The sequence below is a fragment of the Mirounga leonina genome, unplaced genomic scaffold (assembly GCF_011800145.1).
Source record: "Mirounga leonina isolate KUSES-001 unplaced genomic scaffold, KU_Mleo_1.0 Mir_168, whole genome shotgun sequence".
Classification (NCBI taxonomy): Eukaryota; Metazoa; Chordata; class Mammalia; order Carnivora; family Phocidae; genus Mirounga; species Mirounga leonina.
Window position 1 is genome coordinate 68,069,280 of NW_023270426.1, and position 26,726 is coordinate 68,096,005.

General features: G+C 35.4%; 1 long non-coding RNA gene across 1 annotated transcript in view; it reads right to left on the minus strand.

Moving 5' to 3' along the window:
* Positions 1 to 26,726, minus strand: part of LOC118017049 — a 153,308-nt gene that overhangs the window by 101,684 nt on the left and 24,898 nt on the right. Inside the window, exon 2 of the long non-coding RNA XR_004681041.1 lies at positions 8,956 to 9,081. This is a non-coding gene — a long non-coding RNA (uncharacterized LOC118017049). The remainder of the gene's footprint in view (positions 1 to 8,955; positions 9,082 to 26,726) is intronic.

Sequence of the window (26,726 nt, forward strand, 5' to 3'; positions counted from 1 at the left end):
ACATTTAGAAACTCATCAGTTCACAATATGTATACATTTCCTGGTGTATATAAATTGAAATATATTTTGCAGAATAAAGATTTAAAAGTCCAGAGACTTTTACAAGTGTGGAGCATGTGTAGAGAAAAAAAGAAAAACTTTAAAAGTAAGAAAACACAAAGAAATAAAAATACAAATAATTAGAATTTTGAGTAAAAGTGTTTGGACACTTAAGGTGTCAAGTGATTGGAGGGGCGCCTAGGTAGCTCAGTCAATTAAGCGTCAGATTCTTGATTTTGGCTCAGCTCATGATCTCAGGGCCTGGAGATCAAGCCCTGCATGGAGCTCGTGCTCAGCACAGAGTTTGCTTGTCCTTCTCCTTCTGCTCTCCCCCTCCCACCCAGCTCACACTCTGTCTCTAAAATAAGAAGATAAAATCTTAAAAAAAAATAAAAGGTGTTGGGGTGCCTGGGTGGCTCAGTCATTAGGCGTCTGCCTTTGGCTCAGGTCATGATCCCAGGGTCTTGGGATCGAGCCCCACCTCAGGCTCCCTGCTCAGTGAGAAGCTTGCTTCTCCCTCTCCCACTCCCCCTGCTTGTGTTCCCTCTCTCGCTGTGTCTCTATCAAATAAATAAATAAAATCTTAAAAAAATAATAAAATAAATTTTAAAAATTTTTAAAAATTAAAAATAAATTAAAAAAAAATAAAAGGTATCAAGTTGAAGATCAGTTATAGTGTAAAGTCATGGTTGAAAAGTCTGTCCGCATCAGACTCTCTTTGGAATCACTGCACCTTCTGCACACTACACAGGAACATGCAAACCTGCTCTACTGCTCACCTAATTTTCAAATACAGGCTGCCTGACACAACAAAAATTAAACAAATTTGCTTTACCTTCATGTAACATGCTACAGAATGAATTCTTTTCACTCAGTGTTTTCACTATCATAGATCATAAGAACATAGACCTACATGTACTATATATTAGACAATTAAATATAAATATCAATTAACAATTAGCTATAAATCTGAAGCATGCAGAATACCAAAAAATTTATAAGAAAAGCTTATACCTATTTCCATGATTTTAAGATGCTGTATAAGGTACACCATAAATTTATTAAGAGATTTTTTAAGTAAAGTGAAACTTCAAATTCCTAACTTGAAAGTTTCTTATGATTTTGATGCATTAATAATAAAAGTCTTAAATTTAAGAATTTTAAAAACAAGTAGGATTGCCAGACTAAGCAAATAAAAATATAGAACACTTACGTAAGTAAGTGTGAATTTCAGATAAACAATGGATAACTTTTTAGTATAAATATGTTCCAAATACTGTATGGGATATACTACACTCAAACAAAAATTATGTGCTGCTTATCTGAAATCCAAATTTAACTGGGCAACCTGCATTTTATCTGACAACCCTAGTGATAAGATGAAACACCTGAAAAATTTCTCTATGACCATTCAACATTGATAGAATTCTCTACTTACACGATCATAAGACCCTTATCCCATAGGCCAAACTGGATAAAATATAATTTTACTTTTATGTTTCATTTGTCCTGCCTTTTTACTTACTTCACTTTTTTCAACTGCTTTTTAAATGAGGACCTTCTCCAAATATCAGTTTTTAGGGCAGTCCCTTCTGCCTTCACATGTTTCTAAAACGCAAATGACTGACTCTCCACACTATTAGTATAAATTAATATAAAGTTAATATGATGTAAAATTTACTTTGGATGATGTATGACTTTTTCTAGCCAATTAATATTTTATTGTACCACTAATAGCATCTGAAAGAAATGCAAAATACCGAAAAATGTTGTATTAGTTTTTTTTTTTTTAAAGATTTTATTTATTTATTAATGAGAGACAGAGAGAGAGAGGCAGAGGGAGAAGCAGGCTCCCAAGGAGCAGGGAGCCCGATGCGGGACTCGATCCCAGGACCCTGGGATCATGACCTGAGCCAAAGGCAGAAGCTTAACCATCTGAGCCACCCATGTGCTCGCTTCGGCAGCACATATACCATCTGAGCCACCCAGGCGCCCTGTTGTATTAGTTTTCTATTTCTGCATCATAAATCATCACAAACTTGGTGGCATAAAACACAAATTTCCCCTAGCAGATTGATAGCAGTAATAGTAGTAGTAACATTAGTAGTAGTAGTACTAGCTACAGTTGTAGTCTGACACTGATCTTGGATCTCAGTGGGCTAAGATCAAAGTGCCTGCATTCCTTTACCCAGGCTCTAGAGGAGAATCTGTTTCCTTGATTTTCCCAGTTTCTAGAGGCTGCCCACATTTCTTGCCTTGAGGTCCCCTCACTCTCACTTCAAAGCCAGCAACATACGTCTCTGAACTTCTTTACTATTCACATCTCCCTCTGACCACAGCCAGGAAAGAATCTCTGCTTTTAAGGACCCCTGTCATTAGAATGGGGGTACTCAGATAATCTAGGACAATCTCTCAATCTCCAAATCTGGACATGTAAGGACTTCCATTTTGCCATGTGAGCTAATCTATGTACAGGTTCTAGGAATTAGGATATGGTCATTTTGGGGAGCCTGTTATTCTGTCTACCCCACACAGCTAAATCACAGCAAACCACTAAAGAGGATTTAACCAGGTCACCAGGTGTTCTTTACCTTGGCTCGGTTTGGCCCCTTATGTAGTCTTTATTACCTACTTCTCCCCAATCTTTGTAATTTTCTCTTGTCTGTGTAACTCCACATCTTTCTTTATACACCTCCCATCAAGCTTTTATTGTTTTTTAAAATGCTTGTTTATGGTACAATTTATTAATTTATTAGGAATTTGCCTTTTTATTTTTATTTATTTTTATTTTATTTTTTTTATTTTTTTAAAGATTTTATTTATTTATTTATTTATTTATTTATTTATTTATTCTTAAAGATTTTATTTATTTATTTGAGGCAGAGAGAATGAGAGACAGAGAGCACATGAGAGGGGGGAGGGCCAGAGGGAGAAGCAGGCTCCCTGCCGAGCAGGGAGCCCGATGCGGGACTCGATCCAGGGACTCCAGGATCATGACCTGAGCCGAAGGCAGTCGCTTAACCAACTGAGCCACCCAGGCGCCCAGGAATTTGCCTTTTTAAAAACCTGTCAGTGTTTATTAAAATTAGTACTGTTGGGGTGCCTGGGTAACTCAGTCGGTTAAGTGTCTGCCTTCAGCTCAGGTCATGATCTCAGGGTCCTGGGATCGAGTCCCACATCAGGCTCCCCGTTCAGCGGGGAGTCTGCTTCTGCCTCTACCCTTCCCCCCTGCTCATGATCTCTCTCTTTCACACTCTCTCTTTCTCTCTCTCAAATAAATAAAATATTTTAAAAAAATAGTATTGTTTTTCTTTCTGTTTGTGCTCTGTTTACAAAATTGCAGTTTGATGGGTTTGTCCCCAATTCTATCTTTCATATAAGCCTTCTGTGTAGTGTACAATTTGGCAGAATATAAGGTTTTCCAGGAATACATTTGCCACATTATGGAATATGTGTATTTTGCTTTTCTCTTTATTCTTTCCATGAAAGAGAACTAGAACATCCTTTCTTGCCTTATCATATCTAAACTGGAGGGCAATGAATCCCAAACCTATATTTCTATCCTCACTGTTTGTATAAAATCAGTTTCCAATCTTAAATGATATACTTTGTATTTTCACTTTCTTCATTGTTAAGACAAATTTACTAAAACTAACTTTTAATCTTCTTTCTTGACCAACTAGCTTCCCTTCCAGCCATCCCTTTATTTTCAACTATTACTTGTGCCAACTGTGCCCTTCTTACCTAGACTTAGTCATCAAATACCTTGATATTTCTACCTTTGAAATTCTTTCATGATAAATTCTGGCCTCTAATGCCATGGTCCTAAATTGTATTTAAAGTTATAAAACTGGTATCCAAGCAATTACACAATCACATCTTAATCTACCTATCCACCATCATCACTACCAACATACTGTCCTAATCAACCATGCCGACAGCAATGTTTATTGCATGCTTATAATATGCACTGTGCCACGCACAACTGAGAATTATAAAGAAGAATGAAATATGGTTCTGGCCCATAAGAGTTTACTTGATCAGTATAGATTTCATGTAAATTAACATATAAATTGGAGAATAATGTAAAATAAGAACTAGGTGAAGGACACAAACAGAAATGCTATAAAGGCTTGAAAGAAAGATCTATATGGAGCCTTCACATATCTGGAGATTTTAATTGTTACTCTCTCCAATGAAAGAGCCACTCCTCTAGCCAGATCAGCCTCCTTATTTTCATTGAATCATGAATGTTCATACACTTCTAAATGCTGTGCTCATTTCACTTGGCAAAGCACTCCTAAGCTTCACCTTCTTACTAAATTTTAATATTTAATTTCAATTTAATTTTAATTTTAATACTTAATTTCAAGATTTAATTATTTAATATTTAACTTAGATTTTCTAATCTATCAGTCAAAACTTAATTAATTCTACATAGTTTTGCTGAAAGAAGTATATACTGCCACTAAGTGAAACTAGAGATACTCTTCTGGATCAAGCAGCTTATCTTTTCATGCTCATGGTTACCTGAGAGAAAAGAATAATATGCATTTCCTTTGATTTATGCATTTTGCACAAAGTAAAATATTTTACTAAAGCAACTAAATTAAAATAATAACTATTGCTGCTAATTTTTTTTAAGGCTACAACTTAATAAATTATTTTTGACCACATAAATGATATTCTATGAGTCCAAGAACCTAAGCATAACTATCAATGTATCCAACACAGGACGTATCTTATGAATATTTTTTAAATAGAATGGACAATGTATACATATATATGATATATTATCATATGATATATATGTCAGATTAAATTGCTCTTGATCTTAAATTATAAAACCTCTTACAGAAGATTTTAGGACAGGTAACTAATAAACAAATTCTCAATTTTTGAGAAGGTTCCTTTTACATTGATAAGTTTAGAAGTAATGCTTTTTTAAAAAAGCAGATTTTCACATTTCTTAGACTGCAGAGTATAAACAAATGGGAAATCTGTTCGACTGTGAAAACAAAAAAGGTGAGATTCAGAGCTTTTTATTTTGCCATTCCCATGAGCTGTATGTCTTAAACTGTGTATTTTACTAAGACAGAAGTTCTAACATTGCCAAGCATGACCTTTAAATTTCAGTTCCTCTTAAAACTAAAAAATATGTTTTAAGTCTTCCATTTTTTTTCCATCAGTCTCAGATCAAGCATCTAATGGTCCTGTTATGATCACCATCTTCTTCTTAGAATATGGACTTTTCCCTAAACAGAAATAAAATAAGGCTCCTACAAAGCAAGATAGTTATTTGGTATGCTTGCCAATATTCTTGTGGAAGAAGTTAAGTGGCAGGATATCTAAGACATTCAGATTTAAATCCAGAAATAAAAAATTCTTGACATTTCATAAAATTGAAGAGGTTGGTCATGGTTTCATAAAACTCACTGATTTTATTATAGTATTCCCAGCTTTTCCAAAGTTTCACTACTAAGTTTAACTGTAATGGTACTTTGTGGACTGAGTAAAGATAAATTTTAGTGTTTTCATCCTGCTCAAACTTTCTTAAATTTCTACATTCCTTAGCAATGTTAGTTCACAAAGTTGCTTTAAGTCAAATTCTTCAAAGCAATCCCACCTATACATTTTTTTTATCTTGAACTTTTTTTTTTTAAAGATTTTATTTATTTATTTGAGAGAGAGAGAATGAGAGAGAGAAAGCACATGAGAGGGGGGGAGGGTCAGAGGGAGAAGCAGACTCCCCGCCGAGGAGAGAGCCCGATGCGGGACTCGATCCCGGGACTCCAGGATCATGACCTGAGCCGAAGGCAGTGGCTTAACCTTTCTTACAAATTATCTTTGCTAAATTATTACATGCAACAGAGCTACCTTTATAGAGAAGTGTAACTTATTCTGAATGCAACTCTTTAGTGATGCTTTGAAATTGGTACTTCCTTTCCCCCTATTTTGGCTTTCAAACAACTTGGTGGGAGTCAGGAGAAGTATGGATATATTACTGAGTTTCTGCTTGGCAACTCCGCAAATGACTCCTACACTAATTTGCCACGCCTTTTGGGCTATTGCTAAGGAGTTATGCTAATGTCAGCTGGAGGCAAATCAACCCAGCCCTCTAATGTTTGACTAGCTTCAACTCACTGACCTATATTTCTCATAGGGTCTCCCTTGAATTAACATTGTCTTACTCAGAGAATATATATTCAGTATCTCCTACTGTAGGTCAAATGGGAACTGTTCCCTGGGAAAGAATGTGAGTAATTTGGCTGAGAAATGTGCTGGACTGTGTGAAATTGTTTTGGCCACTGTGCCCCGTTTTCCCCCTTCTGTGGTCTCCTTTTATCATAGGGGCTGGAAGCCTGGGAACTTCAAGAACATTTTCAAGAATTCCTGCCAGTATGGTCCTAGGTTAGATTCTGCCAATGAGAGGAACTAATGTAATTCTGGAAGGCATAGGAAAAGCAACAACAATTATTATTCTCATGGCTGTGGATGGCATTTACCAAGGCCTGAGCATCGAGATTTTGCCAGCAGCTTCCTGGTATCGTCCAAAGAAATCACCTGCTTTAGTGCAGGGGGCGGTGAAATCAGTGGCATTGATTTTTTTATAATCTGAACATTTTCTGATTTCCTAAATGATACAGTGGCCTCCCTAACTTCTTTCCCAAGCCTTCTAATGGTTTTTTAAATCCCCTTTATTAAGCCATTTGTTGTGTGAAATAGCTGGAGTTCTTTCCAGCTTCCTACTGAACAGCAATAGATATAGAGCCTCTGGAAGAAAAGGAATCCAGAATTCATCTCCTTTTTAAAGCAGGTGGTCCTGACTGAGGCAAGAAACCAAGGATCCCAAATAAAAACTCACCAAGAGGAAAAGGTGAGAATAGGCTGGTGATCTGGAATCAGCTTCAAGGCTGTCCATACAGAGTTTATTTGGACATGTGTAAGTAAGGCTAAAAACCACCTGTCCCAGGCAACCAGGCAAAATGACATGCTTTGGAATTATTAGCTGGGCATGCAAATGACAACTGAAAGTTGTAACTTTGAAAGCATGTAAGATACCATCTCTGCTTGTGTAGATATTAAGCTCAGCAAGAACCAGTGTAGCATTAAAGAGAGATGCATCATATCTCATCTTCATCCCTCACAGAGACGGAAAAGTCATCATCAGCGGAAATCTCCCCAGTCTTCCAACAGATCTACAAACAAACCTCCATCTGAAACCTTTCCTTCTTTTTCATAACAATATAGGAATTTTGTATGAACCAATTCAAGATTAGACCTGCTTTCTCAGTGATCTACAGCTTTTAGTTATCCTGTCTCTGCCTCTTTCTTCAGTTCCTTGCCACCCAAAATAATGTTAATAAGTGTGCAAATGTGTTTGCTCCAGGAACTTAAAACTACAAAAAAAGATCTCTTTTAACCAATATTAAACTCTACTCTACAAAAAGATCTCTTTTAACCAACTTTAAAGTCTACTTTACCTGCCTTATTATTAGCCAAACTTTTCAAAATAGATTTTTATTTATACTGTTTCTGTTTTACTACCCCCAAACATCTGTCAACTCATTCCATTTTAGCTTCTTTAAATTTTCACTATTCCTCAAAACCTTCTCTGGCTATGGTCATTCACTCATTCATGCATTTTTTTCATTTAACAAATATTCACACAGCCTTATGTTAAGAGTTACATATATACATATAACTTATAAAATATATATTTTATATATATATATCATATATATATTTTACATATATAATACATATGTCTGCTAATATAATGCTGCATGATAGATAGATACATAGATACATAGATAGATAGATAAATAGATGGGGTCATTTCTCATATCCATCTACTGTCATTTCCCGGCCAGTGAAAAAAGGAAAAAAGGAAATGTAGGACAAGCAGGGTTTTTTTAAGGATATAATCTGAAACTTGCATACATCATTCATGTATATATATGTGAAAAAGGGAAAGTGTCCCTGCCTTGATTAATGATGTTTATGTTGCAAATGCAATCAGCATCTTTTTCCTAATCGATTTATTCTTTGTAAAGTAAGAAAAAAAGTGTAACACAAACTTACCACAAGTTAAAAAATATGAAGATAGATCTATAAATGGAAATGCAGTAATCTTTCCCCAACTAATTAGTTAATTTTAGTAGTATGATGTAGATTCTTCCACACATTTCTCTATACTCACATAATTTAGGTTGCAACACATGAAATTGCTGATATTCTACTGTTTTTTTACTTACAGCAGTATCAAATGACTGAACCTAATACATATGTACATGTATAGAGATTAAAAAATATGAATGGTGGGGCGCCCAGGTGACTGAGTTGGTTAAGCATCTGCCTTTGACTCAGGTCATGATCCCAGCGTCCTGGGATGGAGTTCAGCATTGGGCTCCTGGCTTCTCAGGGAGTCTGCTTCTCCCTCTGTCCCTCCTCCCACTCCTTCCCTCAATCTCTCTCTCTCTCTGTCTCTCATTCTCTCTAATAAATAAATAAAATCTTTAAAAAAATATGAATGGTTATATGAATGGATAATATCTGTGTTCACCTTTGTTGGGGAAATGTAAAAATAAAATCTTCTGCCAACCTGGAAAAATGTTTCCACACAGGTAGGAGAGAAAATACTTATTGAATAAGCATTAAACAAGAATATGATGAGCATAATAGGCAATCCACTAAGAGATTGCAAAGGCAAAAGGAAATCTCACTCTTCTACATAATCAAGCAGATACAATGCATTTCATTTGTGTTGTGAGGATAAACAGTAACTATTGTTTCAAGTAAGAGGACTTGACAGCACCATTTGTCATGCATAGTTCATTCTAAATTCACCTGATAATTGAGATGACTCATTGTGCTAGTTAATTGAATTTACCCAAAGGCAAATTAAATTCTTACCTTTATGACCAGAGATAGTTTTGCAAGTTGGCTAAGTTTGGGCTCCTCCTACCTGCCCACAGAAACTGGGATATAGGAGTGCTATCTTCTTTAATGATTACATTTCAAACGGGTGATTCCCAGGTCCTAGAGAAAGATATTCCTGGATTATAAAAATGACAAGAGGCTTATTTAGACTTTAAAAAGATTTACATACATTTCAAAGAGAATTTATAACCACAAGTTTTCTAAAGTAAATGTTTGAAAAAAGGGAAGGTAGGATATCTCTTCCCTTATTTTTCACAGGGAGGATTAAGCCTCCTAAATTTGTACTTAACCTTCCATCTTACATATCAAGAATCAAAACATTTACATAAAATTAACTACCTTTATTTTTATCACAAAATGTTATCACCCAATATTTGAATAGTTGGGGTCTCTATGGTAGTAACTGTGATGCGCCGAAGAGTGAGGTTCTTGTCTCACTGAGTCGAAGAATGAATCTTGCAGACAAAGGACAGTGAGTAAAGAGATAGAAGTTTGTTAAGCAAGGATACAGAAAAAAAGTTCTCAGGAGTGAAAGGGGTCCCGACAGGGTTGCCACTGAGGGCTTTTAGGGATGGTCTATTATAGAAAGCTAACCAGGGAACTTAAATCTTTTTAACATCTCTATTGATAGCACCATTGAGTAAGGACTAGTGATAACACCTTCAATGGCTTACTTCCTTTTTAGGATCCGGGTAATTCTTGGTTGGTCATTAAGTAGCTGTTATAACAAGACCTCACCTCTGACACCTAGGACAGGATGGTCAGGTTTGTCCCTTATCTCTGGTTTCCTTTCATCTCCCACATTTTGAATTTTGTGAGCCTGATCCCATGGCCCCCTACCTATCTCTCCCTACCTAGCCCCACGTGTCCCTTACTCAACTATAGAAAGCAGAAAAGAGACTATGGAAAATTTGGGTTAATAAATTTATAGGGGCACCTGGGTGGCTCACTCAATTAAGCGTCTGACTCTTGATTTCGATTCAGGTCATGATCTCAGGGTCCTGGGACTGAGCCCCAAGTAGGGCTCCTTGCTCAGTGGGGAGTCTGCTTGAGGACTCTCTCAGTCCCTCTGCCCCTCCCCCAGTCTCTCTCTCACTCTCTCACATGGGCACTCTCTCTCTAAAATTAAATAAATAAATAAACAAACAAATAAATAAATATATAGGATAAGAGGGTTAGTCAAGAAAGCAAGTCCCATAGTCAGTAATCCATGTAGGTATTATTTTCAGATAACTGAGCAAGTAAAATTATCTATACACAAGTAAATTTCTGTCAATTTTTATTTTGGGTAAACAATCATGATCAAACTGAATAAATTCTACCACTATTTTTTAATAATTTAGAAATAAGAACATGATTATTGCATGTTTCCCCTCTCCTATTGTAGAAATTCAATTATATATTGAAAAATCACAACTAGTAAAACATGAAGGCATAAATGAAATACATCACACAGTTATGTAGACAAGGAAATAATACACATTTAGCTCATGTTTTCTTATCTGAATAACCACACAATACATTTCACTTTTGCACATAGGCGATACTTTATTAGTATGTTTATCATACTAAACTATATTTAATTTTGTATTCCTGATGCTTGCACATTTCCTGGAACAATGATGACACCCACTAACTGTTTATTAAATTTTAAAATGACTTTATTCTAAACCTAATAACTGTTAATTGAATTAAATTTTAGAATGACTTTAGTTTAAAATTCTCCAAGCATTAACCTCTCTATTGATTTTAGGATTACTTCTTTGCCCCCAAAAACTAGGTAATTTAAAATTCTGTCCACAAGAGAGCTAGTATTTGCAGAGTACCACATGCGAGCATTTTACATGCTCTATATCTTTTGACCCTCATAAAAATACTAAAATGTAGGTATTTATGTTTGTTAAGATATAGGTTAAGCTACTTTAACAGAGACCCAAATATACATTAACTTAAAAAAAAAATAAATACATGTTTATTTCTTCCTCAAGGAATATTTAATACCTAGGGTGATCCAGAGTGGATTATCCCAAGAGAGCTCTGCCAGACTCCAGGTAGAGCTTAGTCCAAGATGGGGCTGTTTCCCATGTCCAGCTATTGCCATTTCCCAGTCAGTGGAAAAAGGGAAAAAGTAAATGGAAGACAAGCAAGATTTTTAAAGGATATTATCTGAAAGTTGCATATATTATTTGTGTTCTCCTTTTGGCTAGAACATGGTCAGATGGTCACAGCAACAAGGGAGGCTAAGAAATGTAGTCTCTAGCTGTAGAGCAGGAGCCCTACTAAAATATGTGTGTGTATAATGGAGTAGGTTGAGGTAGATGTACTGGGAATCACTGTGATATTAATGTGGTATAACCTTTAGAGTCCCTCACCTACCCAGCCTCCTTCCGAGGCCCTGGAGAACAGGGAGCTAGCAAATTATTCATTTTTTTATTACGTATCTTTTTTTCTTAACACTTCCAAAAGATAAATCTGTCCCTGACATGCAGGGTTCATCTATAAAAGATACACAAAGAATGAATTCTGGAGGAAAATTCACTGTTTCTTCCCCAAAATAATTTCCTTTTTTTTTTTTTTTTTTTTTACCATTGAGTTCCAGAGAGGTTAAGTATCTTGCAAAAAGTCACATAGAGCTGGAGCTAAAATTAGAACCTGGGGTCTCTATGACTCAAAGACTTTTGACTATTATATTTCTAGGGCATCAATTGCTCATATCTTTTAGAATTTTATTTCCTCCTGGAAATCGAATAGTGCCTTCTGGCACTATCTCAGAGAAAAGCTGGACAATCTAGAAATTATGAGGTAATTGGTACATTGCTTTGTCCCTATCTGTTCAGATGATCTTGAGAGACAAAGTGAAAGTGAAAGAGAACATGCAAAGCCCAGCTGCCAAGCTGACGTGACAGCCAGTTAGTTGGGGCGATGCCACTCTCAGATCAACCCAAAAGTTAATAACACAGATGCAGTCAAAGATCTGATGGATAGAGGCTGTGAACTCTGTATCAGTAAGTTACAGTGAATGCCTGGAGGTGGCAGATGAAGAGGCCTATCATCAATTAAGCATGGCAGCCCATTTTATAAAATTGTCAGAGGGGATTGTTAAATTTCACATCTTAGTTTGCTTGGGGAAAAAATCAAATAACACTAAAGGTTGCATTTTAAAAACAATGTTTAGTGTAAACTCTTGCTTCTGGCCTCATGTCAAGCCATCAAAGAGGTGCTGTACAATTTGATCCATGCTTTTCATTTTCCATTTCTGAGCCAAGGTATTTCTTCATAATTATTATTAAAAGTTTTTTTAATCTGATTATTAATTTTTAGTGTAATAATTTCATAACTTGGAGAAATATTTAATTATCAAGAAAACAATCTTAACATCTGAATATGAGTGCAAGTGGAATACTTATTCAGCATATTGGCTTAAATGCACAGTACTCAAAATAATATTCCGTAACGACCCTTGGATGCAAAATTTGCTTTTTATAAATTTCCTTATTCACAGTAAATTCAGAAAAACATGCTGCATTAAGTCATGGTGGACTTAAATTGGTCTGTCTCTAGATGTGTTTTTTTTTTTTTTTTTTTAGATTTCAAGACTTGATTCAGAGGGTTCCGTCTAGTTTGAGTTAAATTTATTATGGATCAGCTTAATTATCTACCCATTTATACTAAATCTTAAACTTCCTGTAATATGTCAAATTCCTATGAATGCCAAAATTATTTGGTAGTACATTGAAAAAATTTAAAAGACCCAATATAACACTTTTTAAAAGGCAATTATAGTGATAACACAATCGCTATTAAGGTATAACAAGTTTTCAAAGCATCTAGAAACCATTCACAGTTATTTTACCATGCACATTTTCACACTTAGCATTGTGATATAGTTTCAGTCCCTGTTTACTAACTTAATATGACTGGCTGAATACCCTCTTAAGGAAATTATTTTTCTCTAGCATTGGATTAATATTATCCTATGCTTCTTACTTTTTATTGGCAACAAGGTATCCCCAATTCTATATCATGATCCACTCAAATTAATGACCTATTTGATGGACATCACTAAAATAGTTTGCAAATTTGATTCTAACAAAATGAAATGCCACACAATCATCAACTTGAGGTGGTACACTGAAAAGAGCTCGGGGTACCAGAAAGCTGTGGAAATTGTTGAAAATAACTATTCTATATATTGATATGAAGAAAAAGATCATAGAATTCTGGAATTATAAAGCATAGGAGTTATTTAGGCCAACACTCTAATTAAATAGGCCATGGACCAAAAACTAGCTTTGATAAAGTTCCTAAAATGACTTGGCACCTGAGCCAAGGTTTGGACCTAGTTACTGCCTTGCCAAAGATCATACATTCCCCAAAATGGCATGGATACAATGAAAAGAGCAGTATTTGAATATACTTATATGAACTGAACAAATTATGGATCAGCATTTTATCCTATTCAAACTTCTCACCTACTAAGTAATTCTTTGTGCCCTCCTAACCCTCCATATATCATCCTAGATGGAGAATAAAATCATGTGGTTGTGGTGCTGAGAAAGTTTGCGCTCTCTTTTATGTTCCAAAACGTTCCACCTAGTAACAAGGAAATGTAAATTAATTGTTTGACTGGCTCAGTGCCTTATTGGTTGACTTTAGAATAACTGGTTGACTGATTGTCTGACAGACTAGGGCTTTTCAGGGAGGGTCAAGTTTACAATTCTCTACAGGCTCTAGTAAACTTCCAGTGTCAAATGTTATTGACAAATCTGCTATCTGGAATAACTTGGTACTCAATAGTTTTTAGTGAGACAAATTTCTAAAAATAACAGAAATCTCTAAATCTTTCTTAATCCAACCACCATCTTTATGCCATTTTACACAAATGTACTAATTTTTAAAATTAAAGAATGTTCAATGTCTAAGGATGAAACTATATCGAGAGTAATTCAACACCTGATATTATGTGAAAGACAGACATAATATGTGATATTATGATACAAGAATAATATAGCACATATATTTCAAGATTTGGATATAAATGTGATGTCTTTCAAAAGGCAAATTTTCAATACAAGCTTTAAAATTAACATTTATCAACTTTTTCTATTTAAAATTTACTGTAGTAATTTGATGCATTTTGGTCTTACATTTGTGTTTGGGAAACATGTTTTTTGCAAACTTTACAGAAAAATATTTGGACAAATTAAAAATCATTGCAACAGTATGCATAGATCATGTTTCTCTTATTTTCTCCTTTTCTGATTTCTCCATCTTTCATTTTATGAGAAGACATCAACAGAGGATAAAAATAAATAAATTACTACAAAAGACAACATTGATTGGTTCTTAGGGAGAAATCATAGTGAGAATCATTTCTTCTATGTGACTAAAGAATCTCTTTTTAATGTTCTTATTAATGTTAACGGAACCTAAAAATGTGAACATGCTTGACTACAGTTCACCTGCATTAGGTAAACTGTGTCTCAAATTCTTTAAGGAATAATTTTTGTATGTTCATTTTCTTTCTTCCATTTCCCACCAAACTTCCAATTATTTTAGAGTAAACACTACAGTAAGACATTATATAAATGTGATTATTTTATTTTAAAAGATTTATTTATTTATTTGAGAGAGAGAGAGAGAGGGAGGATGCACCCGGGGTGGGGGGAGGGGCATAGGGAGAGAATCTCAAGCAGACTCCTCCCTGCTGAGCACAGAGCCCAGTGCGGGGCTCAATCCCACAACCCATGAGATCATGACCTGAGCCGAAACCAAGAGTCAGATCTTCAACTGGCTGAGCCACCCATGTATCCTGTGATAATTTTAAAGTACTATAGTAAAACATTGTGTAAATATGAGAATTTTAAGAAATATCATAATTTTAAAATGTACACAGTGCTTGGTCCTTTATATTACCTTAAGAATTTCAAGATTTATACACAAACATAAATGCTAAGATGGAAATGCCTAGGCTTTGTTCTGTTGTTATATGAAAGAGTACTTATAATATCAGATTTTAACTTAACCAAAACCAAACTAAAATGAAAAACACCATCGTAATGAGCCATATGGCTGCTTCATTCTAAACTGGTTATTTTTAAAGAGCCAGCCTCCAATATTCTTCCCCAGAGAAAGAATAAAAATAGCATCACAACTATGCACATCAAATCTACACTATTTAGCCAGTCATTGTGTTAACTGGTACTAAATTCTTGAATAGCATAGTACTACAACACAGGTCATCTGGATGACTGTGAATGGAAAATCTTCATGTGATCAGGGATTAATCTTGGGGACACAGCCTTTGTGGAGATTGCTACAAAACACAACACTAAGTCTGAAGAGGCAGGGATGGAAAGAGTCATCTTTTTCATGTGAACAGTGAATCTTCTTTGAATGTTACCACTGCTACTCAAAGATTCTTATACTAAGAGAAAGATTCCATTTCACCATACAGTTACATCTCATTTTATTGTATTCTTCATAGATATTGAATTTTTTACAAATTGAAGATTCAAGATGTCAGTGGAGAAAGTAACTACAGACGTGATGGAAAAAACAAGGGAACTACAATTGGAGATTGTAGCCTGAAGATGTGACTGAATTCCTTCAATCTCATGATTAAACTTCTAAGAGATGAGGATTTGCTACTATGGATGAGCAAAGATAGTGATTTCTTGAGATGGAATCTGCTCCTGGTGAAGATGCTGTGAAGATTGTTGAAATGACAACAAAGGGTTTAGAATATTACATAAAGTTAGTTGATAAAGCAGTGGCACAGTTTGAAAGGATTGATTCCAATTTTGAAAGTTCTACTGTGGGTAAAATGCCATCATACAGCATCCTATGTTACAGAGAAATTGTTCATGAAAGGAAGAGTCAATTGATGTAACAAACTTCACTGCTGTCTTATTTTAAGAAATTGCCACAGCCACCAACATTCAGCATCCATCACCCTGATCAGTCAGCAGCCCTCAGTATCGAGGCAAGACCCTCTATCAGCAAAAAGATTACAAATCCCTGAAAGCTCAGATAATGGCTAGCCTTTTTAGCAAAAAGTATTATTTATTTGTTTGTTTGTTTGTTTAGAGAGGATGCGCACAGAGGGAGAGGCACAAGGAGAGAGAGAGGAAGAGACTATCAAGCAGGCTCCACACACAGTGCAGAGCCCAATGTGAGGCTCAATCTAAGGACCCTGAGATCATGACCTGACCCGAAATCAAGAGTGAGAAACTTGACTGAGCCACCTAGGTGCCCTGAGCCACCCAGCCACCCCTGGCAAAAGTATTTTTTTTTTTTTTTAGTAGCAAAAGTATTTTTTAATAAAGGTATGTACACTGTTTTTTTAAGACATAATACAGTTGCAGACTTAATACACAATAGTATAGTAAATATAACTTTTATTATTATTTTTTAAAGATTTTATTTATTTGTTTGAGAGAGAGACAGCAGGAGCAGACAGGAGGGGCAGAGGGAGAAGGGGAAGCAGACTCCCCCCTGAGCAGGAAGCTCATTGTGGGGCTGGATCCCAGGACCCCAAGATCATGACCTGAGCTGAAGGCACATGCTTAACTGACTGAACTACCCAGGCGCCCCAACATAACTTTTATATAAACTAGGATACCGAAACATTCATTTAACTCACTTTGTTGCACTATCGCTTTATTGCACTCTGGAACCCAACCCACAATATTTCTGGGTATGTCTGTATTGAAAATCATCCTCTTGGAAAACCACTTTTAGTCTAAAAATACCCTCAAAAAGGGTTCTGTTTCTTGAAGATAACTGTGGTTCAATTTCAGGTGATGTTTGGTAGCCTTTTTCAAATCTTTTGGAAATTTTTAAATTTTCTGTGGAGAGTTGAAGAGTGTGTAGATGGGAGAGTGGGAGTGGAAAAGTGGGAGTAAGCTGATAATATGGTATGATTGAAGGATGTTATGCTAACCGTGAACTTTAAGTTTTTCATTCGGTTCTATGGCAAATGGCAGCAGCTTCTTCTACAGGTTATGTACATCACAGATGTGGGTCCCCATTTGGCTTCATGGGTTGCAGTTTGTCCTCACAGGTTCCAATTTTTCTCTGTTCTCCCCTGCTACACATCCAGCTTTCCTTCTAGACTGATGGCCTAGCTGATCTTTTGAGACTTGAGACCTAGCATGAGATGCAAAGTCAGCAGCCTTGCATAGATTTCTACACCAGCTCCCACAATTGTACGAGGTAAAAGTCTCTATGATAAATCTCTACTCTACATCACTGAGTGATTCTATTTCTTAGGCCAAATCCTGACAGATAAAGCAGTAATGCAGTGACATGAAGAAATTAATCAAAGGGATTAATGTCCAAACACTCTCAAAGGCAGTTAGCAGAAGAACCTAGGAGCCTTTATCTTCTTTGAGTGGATTTCACAGCCCTGAATTCATATGTCTATAGTCCTTATTTTATTTTAGAGACTATTTTATACAATAATACTGAGTTGCTCCAAAAGTAGAAAGAATATAGCTTCTCATAGCTACTCCTTCAGATATGTACTCTCAAGCCCATTAGAGTCTTCAGTCTGAAGTGCCTTGGTTCTCCTTTTCTCTGCCTACTTGCAACTACTTGGAGAGATTGTCCCTCAGGCTATTTTAGCAGCCCTTAAAAAAAAAAAAACAAAAAAAACACAAAAAAACACTATCACAGGCTTTCTCTTTGTGTATTAAGAGTGGAATCTTTACAGTTTAGCAATCCACTGCAAACTTGTGAAGGAAGAGATGCTCACATTTTCTTTTCCTTCTTTAAGAGTCAGCCTAGGTGTGATATTTCTAGCAGAAGCACAGTAGAGCAATGACCACATCTTCTAGCACAGCACTAAATCCCCCATAATGTGGAAGAGAGCAGTGGATATTAGCCCCCTGCCTAGGAGCTACCAGACAGCCATTTCCTTTTATTTCAGCAAACCTAGTTTTTGGTAACCTGGGCACTTCATTTTTCTTTCCTGACAGCAATATCTGAGTCACATGTCCATTATATGGGGCCCTTCTTTCTCTTTACAGTGTTATCAATTACTCTATAAGTATTAACTGAACACTTATCATGCACCATGCACAGAACTAAGCCTAGGCCTTGCCTAGAATAAGATATGTGATGAGGGAAGACTTTTTAGTTTGTCTGAGGACACAGCATACTCTTGGGGATGCAGGCTACCCAAAGTATATATACTTTTTAAATTTGACCTAACCTGTCACTGCTAGAGTTTTGTGTAATGTGAACAGGATTATCATTCTTTTCTCTAGGTTAACCCTTAATGCTTCCATTACAGCACAATATGTAGGTGGGAAGAAGTGATTTATAGTTGACCTCTATAGTATGCTCATTAGATAAACTATGCCCAAGACTTATCCTCTAAACATAGATTCAAATGATTTTTCTATAGATTGCAGTGTAGATTGGGTAATCCTACTTATTACATAAAAAGAAAAATCAATTCCTTTTTGTACTCTTTTCCCATTCATCAGTACATCCTACCACAACACAGTTAAGACAGTCAGCAACCCATTCATACCAAATAGCAACAAAGGAGCAACATGTATTATTAACTTATTACAAATGCAAGTTTAAAACTAAAAGAAATCAAAATAGGGATTATACACTTCACCTAAAATTAATGATGTAATGTATGGGGATTAACATAAGAATAAAAAAAATTTAAAAAATAGGGATTATATAAATGACTGCAATTTTACTAAAAGACAAAGCTTAGTTGTACACACACATGCAAAATAAACTGGTGTGCACTAAAATACTTCCCAAGGTAGAAACTCATCATTACATTTATAAGTAGAAGACATAGTAGACAATTTCTAAGTAGTATATTGAATTTTGTTAGAGTATCTGAATAAGCAACTGCAAAATAGTGCATTTACCAAAAGCAGTGATACCTAAAATATGTTTTCAAACCTAACAGGGAAAAAAAGAGCTTCCCCACTTCACCATTCAAGTTAAAATACTTTGGATTCATTTTTCAGTGTTGGTCGCTTTTTTCTTACTACTATATTAAGGATACATTAGTGCTTTTAAACCTAAATAATAAATATTTACAACAAAAAAAACTACAAAACTATGCTGTTAAAGAAACCATTTCTGAAAGCATTTTAAAACTATGGACCATGTGAAAAAATATATAAAACAAACAAAATATATGTTGTCTCAGTCACTATTATTATTTATTTATTCATTTATATTTGCACTCTTGGTACTTTTGGAAATGATTTAGGGCAACTTATAAAAAATACACAGTAGAACAAAATGCATGAGAAAAAGAAGTGAAGAATTGTGGCAAGGGTAAATAAAGGTAGAAACAGAAGAATAAATTCAAAAGTTACACAAAATGCATGCCCTAGAGAACAGCTAACTAACATCAAGCCTCTAATTTGGCAGTTCACTGTCTGTAACAGTAAAGCCAGACAAAACACAACCAGTTACTTGACCCATTGCTTCCAAAATATGAAGATAGGCTAGTTTCTCAAAGAAGCACATTTATTGTTCATATGGAGACCAAAGGTAAATATCTGCACTAGGCAAAGTGATAGGTTTTGTTTCTGCTATTGTTTTTAACGTGTGTGTGTGTGTGTGTGCTTCTGTAATTTTAACATATTCAACTTAGGCACAATTAAATATGTATGCATTTCTGGAGTACCAAAGTCCAGGTACATAGCACACAGCATTCTGGTCTTTTGCTTAATCCAATTATAGATTTAAAAATATCAGGTGAGATGATTCTTAATGATTTCTTAATTACAAACCATTGTGAATACCTGGTGAAAATAATAGACTGTCCACTAAAATTCATATATATAAAATTCATATATAATTTTAAGAAGCTCTTAAATACTCCTTTACCCAAGGTTAGGAAACCTTGATAAAAAAAAAATTGATGGATTATTTAATTTTCATGAAATCCCTTGTATTTATTTCCACAAAGATTTTCAGACATTGAGCAGTAGTGTTTGAGGTTATTCTCCCCGATAAGCTCTAGTGCATGGATTCTGTGCTATCTCTTAAACCAAAGCCAAAGAGGAATTAATAGTTAAAAGCAGGGAGGAGAAACAACAGACCTTTATGAAAGAGAGAGAGATAAAGATAGAGAATAAAAATGACACACACACACACACATACACACAATGTACCTAATATAATTGAAGGTCTTTCTTTTTCTGCACTGAGGACATACAACAGTTCCTGGGGTCTCCACAGGGCTATTAGGAAATCACACCATTGAATGAAAGCATAAATAGTGAAAGCTTTAAGGTCTGTAGGAAAAATGATGGCAATAATATTATATTATTCTAGAAAAGATGTGCAGCTCATTTTAGTCATACTTCCTGATTTTTTTTAAAGTGTGTATCTGTGTGTGTATTCTTCAGTAAAGCACACACAAATATTTAATAATAAAAGATCATAGTACATACTCCAATATACGTGTCATTGCTGGATACAAAGCAGTAAATTGTTGGAAGACATGTACCAAAAGGCAATATATGCCTTTGGTTTTAGAAGAACTGATGTGAATTTATTCTTTCTGACGTTAATTACTTAATCAATTCAGTTGGCTCCAAATTTAAGAAAATGGATTCCTGTCATTTGCACCAAAGAGAATGTGTTCTATTTGTAAAGAACATGCTCAAAAAAATGGTAAAAGTGGCAAGTCAAGATTTTTCTTACCAAACTTATTTTTTTAAAAAGTATTAAAATATGAGTTCTGTATAAAATTTAGTAATGAGGTATCTACATCGATCCCAAATAGCTATCATCTTAGGTATTATTTATGTATGAGATAAATTTAGAGATTATTCTGATAAAAACAGACTTGTGATTTACATGGACCAATGAATTCCTTTTTAAAATTTTTTTCAAAGATTTTATTTATTTGTTAGAAAGAGAGAGAGAGGAAGTGCACAAGCAGGGGGAGATGCAGGCACAGGAAGAAGCAGGATCCCCGCTGAGCAAGGAGCCCAATGTGGGACTCGATCCCAGGACCCTGAGATAATGACCTGAGCCAAAGGCAGATGTTTAACTGATGGAGCCACCCAGGTGTCCCTGAATTCCTTTTTTTTATTAAACTGTTTTGAGTTTTGGTCACTTTTAACCAAATAGTATGGATATATATCTGTAAGTCCTAAGTCACTGAGATAAAGGACAAAGTAAGGTCGACAAAAGTTCCACATTATTTAATATTCTTGTCAACAGAAATTTCCACAGTGAGGAATAATATAGAGTTCAGTAATGAAATCATTATACTTTAAGCTAGCCTACTCTTCAAATAAAGAAGTAGACATAAAAAGTCCAGACTAAAAATTGTCAAGAACAGAGTTTACTAAACATTTTATATGGAATATCTATGAATAGGACCATAATATACTGAAAGTATAAGCTTGCTTTAAAAAATGGATAAATTTCGACCAAACTTATTCTACTTTCCCTTGTTACTACTACTCATCTTTCAGATCTATACTTCATGTCTCTTTTTCAGAAAACCTTCCTTCAACTGACAAACTAAACCAGGGTGCTGTTATGATTTCTAGTTTTACCTTTTACTTCTGTATAGCTTTTTATTATGAATTAAATTTCTGTACCTCTCTAGAATCCTTTAATAGCAGTACTCCTCACCCCTGGAAACTGTGAGTCTTGAGAGTGTTGCTTTCTTCTTTCTCTTTTCTTCTTTGCTAGCTCACCCTTGTGCTTGCTCGCACTCTCACTCCCTCTCTTGCTCTCATTCAGTCATGCTAGCTTGTGTTTGCTCCCTCCCTCTCTCTCTCTCTCATTTGGTTTGGTTTTGGTTTTGGTTTCCATCATACCCTCAGCACCCAAAATCGTGTCTGAAACTTGAAGGCAGTAAATCAGTATTTGTTAAATTGATAAATGAATGGAAGAATAACTGGATATAAGAATGGGTAGCTGGTTTAACATCCATGCATTATCTTCTCCCATTCTGTAGGCTGCCTTTTAGTTTTGTTGTTTCCTTGACTGCAAAGAAGATTTTATCTTGATGTAGTCCCAAAAGTTCATTTTTGCTTTTGTTTCCCTAGCCTCAGGAGATGTGTCTAGTAAGAAGTTGCTACAGCCCATGTGAAAGAGGTTGCTGCCTGTGTTCTCCCTCTAGGATTTTGATGGTTCCCTGTCTCACATTTAGATCTTTCATCCATTTTGAATTTATTTTTGTGTATGGTATAAGAAAGTGGTCCAGTTTTATTCTTTTGCACGTGGTTGTCCAATTTTCCCAACACCATTTGTTGAAGAGACTGTCTTTTCCCCATTGGATATTCTTTCCTCCTTTGTCAAGGATTAGTTGACCATAGAGCTGATGGTCCACTTCTGGGTTCTCTATTCTGTTCCATTGATCTATGTGTCTATTTTTTGCCAGTACCATACTGTCTTGATGACTACCACTTTGTAATATAGCTTGAAATCCACAATTGTGATGCCTCCAGCTTTGCTTTTCTTTCTCTGGGTTGCTTTAGCTATTTGCAGTGTTTTGTGGTTCCATACAAATTTTAGGATAGTTTGTTCTAGCTCTGTGAAAAATACTGGTAGTATTTTGATAGGGATTACATTAAATGTGTAATTGCTTTGGGTAGTATAGACATGTTAACGTTTGTTCTTCCAATCCATGAGCATGGGATGTTTTTCCATTTCTTTGCATCCTCTTCAATTTCTTTCATAAGTGTTCTATAGTTTTCAGAGTACAGATCTTTTCCTTCTTTAGATTTATTCCTAGGTATCTGATTGTTTTTGGTGCAATTGCAAATGGGATTGATTTCTTGATTTCTCTCTGCTGCTTCCTTGTTGGTGTATAGAAATGCAACAGATTTCTGCACATTGATTTTATATTCTGTGACTTTGATGAATTCATATATGAGTTATAGCAAATTTTGGGTGGAGTCTTTTGGATTTTCTACATAAAGTATCATGTCATCTGTAAATAGTGGAAGATTGACTTCCTTGCCAATTTAGATGCCTTTTATTTCTTTTTATTGTCTGATTGCTGAGGCTAAGCCTTTCAGTACTATGTTAAATAGTAATGGTGAGAGTGGACATCCTTGTCTTGTCTAATAAAGGATTAGTATCCAAAATCTACAAAGAACTTATCAAACTCAACACCCAAAAAACAAATAACCCAGTTAAGAAATGGGCAGAAGACATGAATACACACTTTTCCAAAAAAGACATCCAGATGGCTAACAAACATATGAAAAGATGTTCAACATCACTTATCATCAGGGAAATACAAATCAAGACCACAATGAGAAACCATCTCACACCTGTCAGGATGGCTAAAATTAACCACACAAGAAACGACAGGTGTTGGCGAGGATGCAGAGAAAGGGGAACCCTCTTGCATTGTTGATGGGAATGCAAACTGGTGCAACCACTCTGGAGAACAGTATGGAGTTTCCTCAAAATGTTAAAAATAGAGCTACTCTATGATCTAGCAATCGCACTAGTAGGTATTTACCCAAAGGATACAAAAATACAGATCTGAAGGGATACATGAACCTCGATGTTTATAGCAGCATTGTCAACAATAGCCAACCTATGGAGAGATACCAAATGTCCATTGACTGACGAATGGATAAAGAAGAGTGGTATTACATAAAATTATACATACTACATAAAATTATATATATAATGGAATATTACTCAGCCATCAAAAAGAATGAAATCTTGCCATTTGCAATGACATGAATGGAGCTAGAGTATATTATGCTAAATGAAGTAAGTCAGTCAGAGAAAGATAAATACCATAAGATCTCACTCATATGTGGAATTTAAGAAAGAAAACAGATGAACATATGGGAAGGGGGAAAAGAAAGAAAAGGAGAGAAGGAAACAAGCCTTAAGAGACTCTTAACAATAGAGAACAAACTGAGGGTTGATGGAGGGAGGTGGATGGGAGATGGGGTAGATGGATGATGGCTACTAAGGAGGGCATTTAAGATGAGCACTGGGTGTGGTATGTAAGTGATTAGTCAGTGAATTCTACTTCAGAAACCAATATTGTACTGTATGTTAACTACCTAAAATTTAAATTAAAAAATAATAAAAATAACATCCATGCACTAAAAAAAATACATATTAATAATCACTTCCCAGTCCCAGTTCCAGAACATTGCCTTATCAAAATCAAAATAAAGCAATGATTTGACTGCATCATCGAATCTTATTATACATATAACATGACACAGGACTTTATAGTTCAGGTGTTTTCAACAAGTCAACTGCTATGGATCACATTTTTTTTTAAGACTACATTTTTCCTGTTTGCTCCTAAGAAAATCCTTAAATTTTAGTAGCAAGGAACAAGGGCTGAACTGGGAATAAATTAGTTGCCAATCTTATCATTTGTTGAATACAAAATAGAAAGGGAAAATTGCATGGAATTGTTTAAGATTGATGGTAGAGGAATGGGAATAACATTGAGTGTATGCTGTGTGCCAGGTATATTTTATATAGTTTCACAATAAATTAAAAGGTGGGAATTATTATCCCCATTTGGTAGAAAAAGAAACCTAATTTAAAGTTTAAATAACTCACTCAAATAACTAATCACTAGTTAGCATGTGTAATTATAGAATGGTGTGCAACATTCATATGACTTTAAAATGCAAACATGAGCTTTCCACTGTAACAAACAGCCTCCTTAGAAAAATTATAATTTGGGGCGCCTGGGTGGCTCAGTTGGTTAAGCGACTGCCTTCGGCTCAGGTCATGATCCTGGAGTCCCGGGATCGAATCCCACATCGGGCTCCTTGCTCGGCGGGGAGTCTGCTTCTCCCTCTGCCCTTCCCCCCTCTCATGCTCTCTCTCTCTCTAGTAAATAAATAAATCTTAAAAATATATATATATAATTTGGATGTCTATTTTATTATTCCAACCAGTCTAGTTTAATAAATATATATGTGTGCTAATGTTTGATTGATAGCAAAATTTAAAATGATCTAAAAATTACCTTTATTAGAAATAGGCAAGAAATATAAAAGCATCTGAGGGGTTTTCACTTTTAAGGGGAGGGCAACAAAAATGTATATTATGCAAAGAATATGTAAAAATAAGTGAAAAGTTTATAGAGCTACAGAGAAAGACAAACTCTTTTATGAATCTCTTTAATAAATTTATCCAAGTAATGCAGTGCCCAACATAACCAAAAAAAGACAGAGTTTCAACAATAGACATACACATACAAGATACAGTGTGAATATAAAAAGCTGGGTTATAAAAGAGCATGCATTATATGATCACATTCATTATACAGATAAGGATACTGATAGAGAAATACCATATTCAATCAATTCTAAAATGTTTATTTTGCTGGTGTTTCCATGTTTGTTCTCAGATCCATTTCTCATCCATCTCTTGCTCTGTTGGCCCTGCAAACACTATTCCCTAGGCTTCTAGCCGGCTGACTTCCTTAGTTTCAACTAATGGAAGGTACGTGTGAGCATCTGGGGGAGGCAAAGGGAAGAGGCAATGCATCTCTCTTCTCTCCCTGTTGTAGAAGGCATCCTCAGCTAGACATCTCCTCTATGGCTCTAGCTCCAGCCAGTTCCTCTTCCAGGATTCCAGTTTTTTCCAGGCAAGTTGGCTAAAGTGCTCAAATAACAACACCTCATCCCTTTAAGTGTCCACCTTAAAAGTGAGAGCAGCTTCCCACAGTGGCTAATCTCTGGTTGTCTTACCTACATCTGTTTGCTCTCTAAAAATTCTCTAAGTAGTTCTCTATCAAATTATTTCTATAGAATTTCTTGGCATCTTTTTCTGACTAGATTCTAACTGATGCTCACATTGTTTTGTTATCCTAACATCTCTGAAATTGGAGTGGATCTTATCATTTTTGTTGATGAGATAGCAAAACTGACTTATCTGCAATTGCCTGTATGTGCATCAAAACTTACAGAATGAGTGTCAGTAGCTTAAAAGAAGAACTCAGAGAAGACAATAGAACATTCTTTTTTTTTTTATTTTTAAAAAGATTTTATTTAGAGATAGGGAGAGCATGTGAGTGGAGGAAGGGGCAGAGGAAGAGGGAGAGAAACTCTCAAGCAGACTCCCTGCTGAGCATGGAGCCCAACACGGGGCTCAATCCCACCAACCTGAGATTATGACCTGAGCCAAAAGCAAGAGTCAGAAGCTTAACCGACTAAGCCACTCAGGTGCCCCAGAACACTCTTTTAAGAAACACTGCATCATCTATGCCCTTAGAGTCCATCAGATATTATGGGTAAAAGCAGGTACTTGGACCACTCTGAGACAAACAATGATTCAACAGAATTTGTATTTCATGCAAAGACAATTTAGGAGTATCTTAACCAATTTGTTTTGCTCATATTTTCTTCCTTCTGTATGTACAACTGTGATCTGTGACTAGAGATATTTGCTAAATTGCCAAAAAAGACCTTTCAATACATAAAGGTAAAAGTAATATGTCATAGATAAGCATTTTACTATAGTTTGAATTGGCAGCATATTTATTTTCTCTTTTAGTGGTTCATAACATAATGGAACATCTTATAATTGATGATATCTTACATTGGATCAAATATGTACAGGCCAAGAACTAGAGGGATTATTTCCAAGTTCAGCATAGGGGTTTATATTTAGTTTCCTTATAACTTTACTTCCTTAATACTTTCTGACTAAGTTATTATGTTAAAGTATTGTAAAAGTATTTTTTACAATAACAAAAACCTATTTTTTACAGTAAGGATATA